Raw genomic sequence first — 10,682 nt, 5'->3', positions numbered from 1 at the left:
AGGAACAGGAAGTTTAATGTGCATCAGAAACCAGATATAATTTTTTAAAAATCAATGTTACTCGAAAAACAAGATATTTCTCTTTTCTGAGGAACCAGGTACGGATTTTTTTTTTTTTTTAATGAATCTCCACATGAGACAAGAAAGGTAGCCTGTTCAGAAACCATGCATATGATTTTTATCTTATGAATTGAGACAGAAAAAGAAGAGAGAAAAGATGAAAGAAATTCTGTCTGCCAGTAACCATGCATGGGATTTTTATATGAAGTTGGACTAAAAAAGAAAAAGAAAATTTAGTTATTCAGAAAACAACCATACGATATTTTGATGGTGGGACTCGAAAAAAAAAATCTTTCGGAAACCAAGAATACTATTTTTTTAATGAACTGAGACTCTGAGTAAAAAGGGAATTTAGTCTGTTTCAGTGACCTTGCATGGGACTTTTTTTTTTTTTAAGAACCTGGAATCAAACTACAAGAAATTCTTAACCTGTAAAACTACTTCTTAAACCACCTAGCCAAACCTCGTGCAAAATGGTTAGAAAAAAAATCTGGTTGGTTTATTCCGCAGCGTGAAGCCCAAAAGCTGGTGGTATGGCTAATTCGGCAACTTAATGCTGAAAGTCGCTGTGGTCTGGTTAATTCGGTGACATGAAACACAAATTCTGGTGGCTGGTTAATTCAGCAACTTGAAGCCCAAAAGCTCAAAGTTAGTTGATTCGGCCCTTCTGACTCCCCTGTCCACATTATTATTTAAGGGTCCATATCCCTCTAATTGGACCAGACACGAGTCGTAGGTGGAGGGGTGGAGAAGTGGGGCGGGGGTTGGAAGTGGATGTGAGGTGGGAAAGGGGGGCGGTTTTGGGGTAGTGAAGGGGGATAGAGGGAGGGTGTAGGGGGGCAGTGAAGGAGGTAGGTGAAGGGGTTGTGGAGGGCGGATAGGGGTAGGGTGTTGAGGGTAGTGTGGGTGGAGTGTTGGTGTGGGGGTAGTGGAAGGGGATAGAGGGTGGTTGTGGGGGTAATGGAGGGGGATAGAGGGTAGTTGTGGGGATAGGGAGGGGGACAGAGGGTTGGGTTTGTTGAAGGAGTAGCGGAGAGGGATAAGGGATAGGGGTGGGGTAGTGGAGGGGGTGGAGAAGGTGCGGAAAATAGAGAAAGGGGGCAGGGGAAATGTGTTTGGGTGGGGATGTCGGTGTGGGGCTAGTGGAGGGGGTAGCAGGAGGGTGTGGGTGGGGGTGGTATGAGAGTAGTGGCGGGGAGAGGAGAAGGGTGTATGGGTGGGGGTGTCAGTGTAGGGGAAGGGTGTTTGGGTAGGGGTGTCAATGTAGGGGGCAGGGGTAGGGTGTGTGGGTGGGGGTGTCGTGGGGGTAGTGGAGGGGGGTAGGGGAAGGGTGTATGGGTGAGGAGTGTCAATGTTCGGGATAGGAGAAGGGTGTGGGTGTGGGTGTTGGTGTAGGGGGTAGTGGAGGGGGTAGAGGGAGAGTGTGGGTGGGGGTAGTAGTGGTGGTAGGGGAAGTGTATTACCAAGTGTAGAATTACCAGTAGTTTTTGCGGTCGGTAAGCTCTGGTCCTCATCTAATCTTCAAAGCATATTAGCAGGCAGGTCTTAAATTACAATTGCCTTCGTTCCCACCCTCACCACTACCCCCCACCCCTCACCCCCCACCCCTCACCCCGCCCACCACCCTTCACCCCCACCCCTGTTCCTAACCTCTACCCCCACCCTCAACTTTGGGCCTCTGGGACTTATTTATAAATGATATTAACCTATTTTTACAATGAAGTCTCTATATGATTGTCTCCATTTCCATTGCTACCCCCACCCCAACCCCAGCTCCCTCTTCCACTTGAACCCCCACTCCCACTTCCTCTTGAACCCCTACTCCCACTCCCACTTCCACTCCAACCCCCAATCCCACTCCAACCCCCACTCCTACTTCCACTCCCATTTCCACTCCAACCCCCTCTCCCAGTTCCACTCCAACCCTCACTCCCACTACAACTCTAACCCCCCACTCTCACCCTGACCCCAAATTCGGGGCATTGGGTCGTATGTATAAAAGATCCTAACCTATTTTTAAGATGAAGTCTCCGTAACAGTTAAGAATTATCTCATATAGTTTTGCTTTTCTAATTCTTTGCAGCATCTATAAGGACAGTCAGATACATTGCCTGTCCCTAACTGTGTCACTTACTAACTCACTCACTCATTCCTGCACTCTTTCGCTCACTCACTCATTCCCACATTCACTCACTTCCTCCTGCTCTCACTCACTCACTCACTCACCTGCTATGCGGTTTTATAGAATGGTCCCAAGCATAATGGGGAAGGTGTTAGGAAAACGCAAGACAGACGCAGTTACATTAGGAAAACGAAAGACAGACGCACAGACAACCAGTCTTACACATAACTTAAACCTTTCGCTCCTCATTTTGTTCTTGCTACAGTCAGATAGTTTAAGTCAGTTTATGGAGAACTATCAAGCTCTTTGACTCTAACTTGGCCTAAAATTGCCACCTCTCCATGTTGAATGTTGGGTTTTAACAAGAGATTAACACTGGATTATGAAGTTATTTACGAAGAAGTGCTATGGAAGGATGCAGAGCCGTAGCATTCGTCTTTTTCTGCCACTGAGCTACGTGAAATAAGCTGCAAAATGACGAAAATCTGGGCCAAGTTAGAGTGGAAGTGATATAGTTAAAAGAGTTATTGAAGTTTGTATCAACCCCCTGCAGCTTCAGTAGTGACCAGTGAGTGAAGATAATCGTCTAATGGTAGCATAGACAGTAAACAAAAGACGTCTGCAGTGTAGTAGTAGTAATAGTAGTATTAGCTGTGGTATTATTTTAGTAGTAGTAGTTGTAGCAGTAGTTGTTGTTGTTGCTTTTGTTGTCTGATTTTAACGCAAACCCAGTGGACTACAGACTGACACTGGCTTTCTGCAGTTCACCATCCTCTTGTCGGGGATAAAGAGGGACCTAAAGGACGATTTCATAACCTGGAAAGGGAGCCGCCCAGCTGTATCAGTGCCACCACGTGAAGGCGTCCTCTCCAACACCCTGGTCCTCGGAGTGAAAGGGTAAAGCTTAGGAGAGAAGGGGAGAAGCATAGGAAAGAATGGGAGAAGCTTAGTTGAGAAGCTTTGGAGAGAAGGGAAGTAAAGCTTAAGAAGAGAAAAATGAAACTTAGAATGGGCGAAGTATAGAAGAGAAAGCATGGAGCTTAAGAGAGAAGGGGTGGTGAAGCTTAGAAGAGATGAAGCTAGGGAGAGAAGGGGTGATGAAGCACAGAAGAGATGGGACAAAGCTTAGAAGAGAAATGAGAAGCTTAGAAGAGGTGAGGCCTAGGAGAGAAGGGGTAAAGCTTAGAAGAGAAAGGATGAAGCTTAGGAGAGGTGAGGCCTGGGAGAGAAGGGGTAAAGCTTAAAAGAGAAAGGATGAAGCTTAAAAGAGGTGAGGCCTGGGAGAGAAGGGGTAAAGCTTAGAAGAGAAAGGATGAAGCTTAGAAGAGGTGAGGCCTGGGAGAGAAGGGGTAAAGCTTAGAAGAGAAAAGATGAAGCTTAGAAGAGGTGAGGCCTGGGACAGAAGGGATGAAGCTTGGAAAGAAAAGGGGCAGTGCTCAGAGAAGACTTTATAAATGGCCGCCCCAGAAGCAACAACGGTGGGCGGTAAAAAGATCCAGCCAGGGACCATCCAAACACCCACCACACGCCCCTCCCTCCTACCCCGCCTCCCTCAGAATATCGGCGTGGTTTTTCCTTGTCCTCATGGTCACGTATGCCTAAATGCAGAAGGCAACAAAAAATAGTAGGAAAAAAAAGAGAGAGACATCAAAACAAACCGGTTCCTGAGCCAGAGGGCCACGAAGAAGGGAAGCACGTTTGTATTCTTGACAGGCAGGGAGACGTGGAGAAGGAAGAGAGAGAGAGAGAGAGAGAGAGAGAGAGAGAGAGAGAGAGAAACAGACAGACAGACAGACAGACAGGTTGAAAAAAATTGGAGACCTCTATCCTCTATCGAAAAAAATTAATAAATAAAAATCGTGGTACCTTCGAAAGCCATTCATTCCAGTGCTGCTTTCAGGTTTCTACTCTGAGTGACAAACTAAATGATTCCTTGTAGTCCAGGAGGGCCTTTTTTTGTACACTGGGTGGTAACCATGTAACCAACTGAACGCCTCACGGTTTGTACTGTCCCTGCTCTATTTTGGCCTGAAACTGCCATCTCTCCATTGTGAATGTTTAGTTCTAACACTTGATTAACACAAGATTATGATGCTAGTCACGAAGAAATGCTATGGAAAGGATGTTGAGCCGTAGTCTTGTCTTTTATTATGGAAAGGATCCAGAGCCGTAGCATTGTTTGTTTCTGTGACTGAGCTACGTGAAATAAGCTTTAAAAGGACGAAAATCAGGGCGAGGTTAGAGTAAAAGAGCTGTTAGTTGATGAAGGCGCTCTAACCGGCTGTGACCAATAAGGGTTTACGGCTGATGGGTGATTGGGGTTTATTGCTCACATAATGATTCTCAGGAACGAGCAACTGATCACGTACCTTAAATGTCTGAACACAGTAGGCTTGCCCCACGTCCCTAAGCTTCTGTAGGAGGAAAGAAGGCTTTGATGATACACAGAATATAACTCACAATTTTCACCCATTAAACAGTCGGTTATAAATCAGTATTTTGCTCTCTTGTTTAATATTTTCTTCAGGGGAACAATTTTGCGGGCTTCTAGTCGTAGCTCCCTCCTCCTTGCATAGAAAAAAAAAGGGGGGGGGGGAATCACACACCCTTTTTGGTGTCCAGTTATAATTTCCTATTTTCACATTTTGGAATCAAACCCCATTTTTTTTTATTTTTCACCCTTTCGGAACCATTTGTAACTATTTTCCCATTTTATGATCCAGTTATCACATCCTATTTTCCCCAGTCTTATGACCCAGTTATCACTCCCTATTTTTCCCGTTTTAAGGACCAGTCATAATTCCTTATTTTTCCTCTTTTATAAACCAGTTATAACTCACAATTTTTCCCATTGGATGAACCAGATGTCATTCCCTATTTTTCCTTTTATGAACCATTTATCACTCCCTATTTTCCCCTTTTATGAACCAGTTATGACTTTATTTTCCCCTTTTATGAACCGGTTATCACTCCCTATTTTCCCCTTTTATGAACCAGTTGTCACTCCCTATTTTCCCCATATATGAACCAATTCTCACTTCCTATTTTCCTCTTTTATAGATCACTTATTACTCCCTATTTTCCCCTTTTATAAACCACCTCTCACTCCCTACTTTCCCTTTTATAAACCAGTATCACTCCCTATTTTTCCCCTATTATGAACCAGTTATCACTCCCTATTTTCCCCTTTTATAAACCAGTTATCACTCCCTATTTTCCCGTTTTATAAACCAGTTATCACTCCCTATTTTCCCCCCAGTTATTATCCCTGTTTTTAACGTTTTTTCGGAGCCATCTTTTGTTCACCCTATTTCACCCTTTTTGGATCATATTTAATTCACTTATTTTTCACAATTTTCGGACAAATTATAACTTCATTTTTCACCTTTTGGAACCATATTAATCAAAATTTTCCTCCTTTTTTTTTTACCTTTTTTTTTCAGAATCAGTTACGATCCTGTTTTGCCTTTTTTTTTTTTGCCATCTGGAATTCACGATTTTATTAACCTTTTTCAAACCATTAATTCCCCATTTCTCGCCCTTTGGAACCAGATATCACACATTTTTTCCCCATTTTTTTTTTTTTTATAGTTGGCACATTTTTACACATTTTTTGAAATCACGAAACTCCAGATTTTTTATTTTTATTTTGGGTCAGTTAGAATCCAGTTTCCTCATGTTTTTCCCAATACATTCATCTGCCTTTCCCTCTAAAATAACTCTGTCTCTCTGCCTATGTCTGTCTGTCTGTCTGTCTGTCTGTCTGTCTCTCTCTCTCTCTCTCTCTCTCTCTCTCTCTCTCTCGTGCCTGAAAAAAAATATATATATATATCGCCTGGCGTGAGCTTGAGTAGAAAATTAAGAGTTGTCCCAACAGTGAGAGGGCTCCTATGACTCACTCTCAGCTGAATAAAATCGTCTTGTGTTGGGTAGAATACAGTGCGGTGCTAGAGTTGTCGCGACCATGTGTGAAGCCAGGTAAAGTTCAGCATTCCCTCCAACACACACACACACACACACACACACACACACACACACACACACACACACACACACATACACACACACTTTTGATTCCTGCTATAATATAGTCGATCTGTTTAAAGGCAGTTATGATTACAGGCAATTATTATTATTATTATTATTATTATTGTTATTATTATTATTTTTATTATTATTATCATTACTATTATTAGTATTGTCATTATGATTATATCTCTTTCTTCGTTCTTCTTTCATCTTCCTCCTCTTCTTCTTCGTTCTTCTTCTTTTTTCATCATCACCATTTTCTTCTTCTTCTTCTTCTTCTTCCTCATTTTTCTCCTCCTCCTCCTTCCTACTTGTTTTTCCTTTTCCTCCTCCCTCTCCTCCTTCTTCCTTCCTTCCTCCCTTTCTTTCTTCCTTCCTTCCTTCATTCATTCATTCATGCCTGTTTTCTTTATCCTTTGACCTCCTCCTTCTTCTCCTCCCCTTCCACATTTCTAACTTTTTTCTTCATTCATCAACTTCTTAATTTTTCTCTCCTTTTTCCTCATTTCCCCATACATGACAAACAGTTTTTCTCGCCCTCATTATATATATATGACAAAAAGCGGATCCATTTTTTTTCGAGTCCTGTTTTCCTGGTAATAAGAACAGCCTCATATTATCGCAAGCAAGTAGGCCATGATGTGGGCAGGTTCCAAAATTATATCTCATTTTATAACACCTTTGTGGACAGGCAGTTGTTACACTGGATCCCCACAGAATAATAAATAAATAAATAATAAAATAAAAGCCCCATGAGTGAGTCTGGATGCTCATATTCTTTTATTAACTTGTTAAAAAGGACACCATCAAGAAAATCCCTTGTCCACAACGCCTTTAATCCGATGACCCATTTCATTTCCTCTTCCCTTTTTTTGTTGAGCAAATTTCTTTATTAATGTGTTGAAGTTTTTTTATACCACTTCCAGTTAGAAAAAATATCTAAGCTTAAGTAGGTTGCCTAAGAGCAGCAACCCAGTTATTAAAAACAGCACGGGATTAGAGTCCAAAACACCTGAGAGAATAACACACACACACACACACACACACACACACACACACACACACACACACGTCAGTGAGATAGAAGGGATCAAAGGGCTTTTTTTTCCACCATGTGTCTTCGTCCTTTCATTTTTAACACCCTCAGTCCGATTGTGTGTTTTGTATTCTGTGATTATTTATATTGTCATTCTTTCTTTTAGCATGACATTTTTTTTTCTACCTGGAGGGGTTTCATAGAGCCTTAATTAACCCCCTGTCACTGCCATTGTTCTCTCCCAGGCTGAGTAAAATCGTCCGGTAGCAGCAAAAATCTAGTACATAATACGTCTAAAGTTTGAAAGGGTGAAGAGGAGGACCCAAAGTCTTCAGAAAAAAAAAAAAAAAAACAGGAGAAAAGGATCGAACTGAGGAGTCGATATTTCTCGCTTTTATTTTGCCACTGAAGTTTTGCTTTACGTCTCTCTCTCTCTCTCTCTCTCTCTCTCTCTCTCTCTCTCTCTCTCTCTCTCTCTCTCTCTCTCTCTCTCTCTCTCTCTCTCTCTGTGTGTATCTTTCTGTCTATCTATCCATCTACCTATACTGCCTCGTTGTGAGTTGCTATATAGTACACCATGAATGTTCACACGTCTCACGCGTGATCAACGGAATGATATGCAAAGGAAATAAATAAGAAGAGAGAATTACACTGATGTCGTGATAGCAGAAATATACTGAAATCGGGTACAGTTGCCTGCAAAAGTTCCGTTCCTCTTCCGTGTTCTCAGTAGCTCATAACTAGATATTCCTTTTGATAGTTTAAAAAAAATGGTTAAATGATAGTAAATGCATAACTTAGTACGCAGACTGTAGTGACTATATGCAGCTTTACCCAGACTGATTAGGGCGGGAGAGAGAACGGAACTTTTGTAGAAGACTGTACAATCCAGGTTTTCCCTTGCTTATCCTCTATATACAATTTTTCGTGGCTTTTGCAGTCGCAGTAATTGTCCCAAAGTCTTTAATTTATATATACTTTTTACTTTTTAGGCTTACTTTCCTTGCCTCCATCTCATCCTCCTCAAGCGATCCTGAAGGAAGAGAAATTGGAATGTTGTGTACCCATATATTTCTTGTTATCTCCTCTGTCGCTTGTAAATTCTCTAATCAATACAGATATTTCAGATTGCATTTATTTTTTTCGTCCAACTTTCCTTGTCCTCATCGTCCACTCCTCTAGAAACACAACATTAGCAGTAAATATATTGGAATTAAATACGTCAAAATTTTCCTTCATTTCTCCAAAGGTAGTAAAATTATTTACGACCCTTTTAATCTTAATAATTATCTCCTTGTACTGTATTTATCTTGTCCTCATCCCACACTCCCCTGAAAACAATAAAGAAAAAATTGGAATCTATTACCTCTACGTTTTCTCCAATATCATCAAAGTTTATAGTAAGTTTTCGGGGCAGTGATCATCGTAATATATGTTTCACAAACTTTAATTTATAAATGTATTCTAAATCCTTCTTTCTGTGCCTCATTCTTCCTTCCTTGCCCTCATTCTTGTTCCCTTGCTCTTATTCTTCATTCCTTGCCCTCATTCTTGTTCCCTTGCCCTTATTCTTTTTTCCTTGCCCTCATTCTTCTTTCCTTGCCTCATTCCTCTTTCCTTGCCCTCATTCTTCTTTCCTTGCCTCATTCCTCTTTCTTCATTCGTTTTCTTCATTCTACGTTTTCCTTGATACCAAATGTCAGCAGGAAAATGTTGTTAGAATCAACTGCACTTAGCTTTCCTTCACTTATCCAGGTAATATATATATATATATATATATATATATATATATATATATATATATATATATATATATATATATATATATATATATATCCCGGCGTTCCCGGGCCAAAAAGGCGAACACTGTAATCGTATTTGTTCTAGTTCAGTCTTTCCTTCTACCTCAGAAAGACCATGTACCTCTTATACTTCTGAAGAGGGATTATAAGAGGTCTAGGAACTTTCTATTTCATCTTTTGCAGACTAACGCACAGTATTTGTGCGCTCTTGTTTACTATTACTGGTGACCTCAAATGACCTCCAATCAGTGACTTCAAATGACCTCGGAGGTCAACCTCATATTGCCTGTGTCCGAACTGGAGGTCCTGTGAGTCTCCATGCCAAAAATTGGGCTGCAGGGGTACCTGGCGTTGCCCGGGCCAAAAAGACGAATACACTACCGGTGACCTCAAATGACCCACATCTGAATTTTGATCCCCCTAAAACCATCCTTGGGTTACCCTGATTCAGAATATATATGGGTGTTGGGGTCTCTGGCAATTGGTTTTGCCGTGACTGAAGGACAAACAAACAACTCAATATATATATATATATATATATATATATATATATATATATATATATATATATATATATATATATATATATATATATATATATATGCTAATATCTACAAGGAAAATGAAACACGCAATATCCGTGCGCTTTCGTGTGTTCACATCTTCAGGAGAAGGCCGAAGATGTGAGTACACGAAAGCGCTCAAGATATTTCATGTATCCTTTTCCTTCTGGATATTAACATTTCTATGAGTCACGCGTTATTATGTGATATATATATATATATATATATATATATATATATATATATATATATATATATATATATATCACTTTTACATTCCATTGGCAGTCGTAAACAATAATTTTGAGAATTTTTTTTTTATAGTTTCATGGCCTAATTTTCATGTCCCCATCCTACACTCATTTAAGTACAAAATAATCCCAGTGCATTCCATTTTTTCCTATTATTTTCTCCTAAGCCAATACATATGTCCTTTTATGGCCCTACCAAGCTTATCACGTATTCCAACGAGCAGATCCATTTTTTCAAGACTTTCTTTCCTGGTCACACTTCTCGAGATAGAAGTAAATAAATAGATAAATGAAAAAACAAAAATATTAGAGAGAAGGAGCACCAGTTTGTTTTGTTCAGTTTATCCTGTCTGGTATACTTTTCATTACCTCTGCAGCCGCAATATATATCCTTGTGGCGATGGTTCATATTTTATAGCCCACTCCCCTGGGTCTTATATCACACACACACACACACACACACACACACACACACACACACACACATATTTCCATCGCCAAACCGGCCCACGTCATAAACACTCAACAATTCTCTCGTAACTCCTGAAGCCGGCACTACGGGTCATAATGCCCACTTGTTATCAAATCCTTAAACGCCCTCCCCTTTCCTTGGCCACCTGCCCCCCCCCTTGTCTTCCCCTGCCCCCCTGCCCCCGCTTCTACCCTCGCACCCCTAGCCCCCACCCCACCACCACCAGCCGCACCGACCCGACTATCTTGGTGTTTGTGAACTGTATTTTATTTGGTTTCCGCTTTTCTGTCTGTCTATCTATCTGTCTATCTGTCTGTCTCTCTCTCATTATCTGCCTGTCTATCTGT

The sequence above is a fragment of the Coenobita brevimanus genome, chromosome 111 (assembly GCF_032717465.1).
Source record: "Coenobita brevimanus isolate Jiangsu-jjx chromosome 111, ASM3271746v2, whole genome shotgun sequence".
Taxonomy (NCBI): Eukaryota; Metazoa; Arthropoda; class Malacostraca; order Decapoda; family Coenobitidae; genus Coenobita; species Coenobita brevimanus.
The sequence above is the reverse complement of the archived record's forward strand: the minus strand, read 5'-3'. Positions refer to the sequence as shown.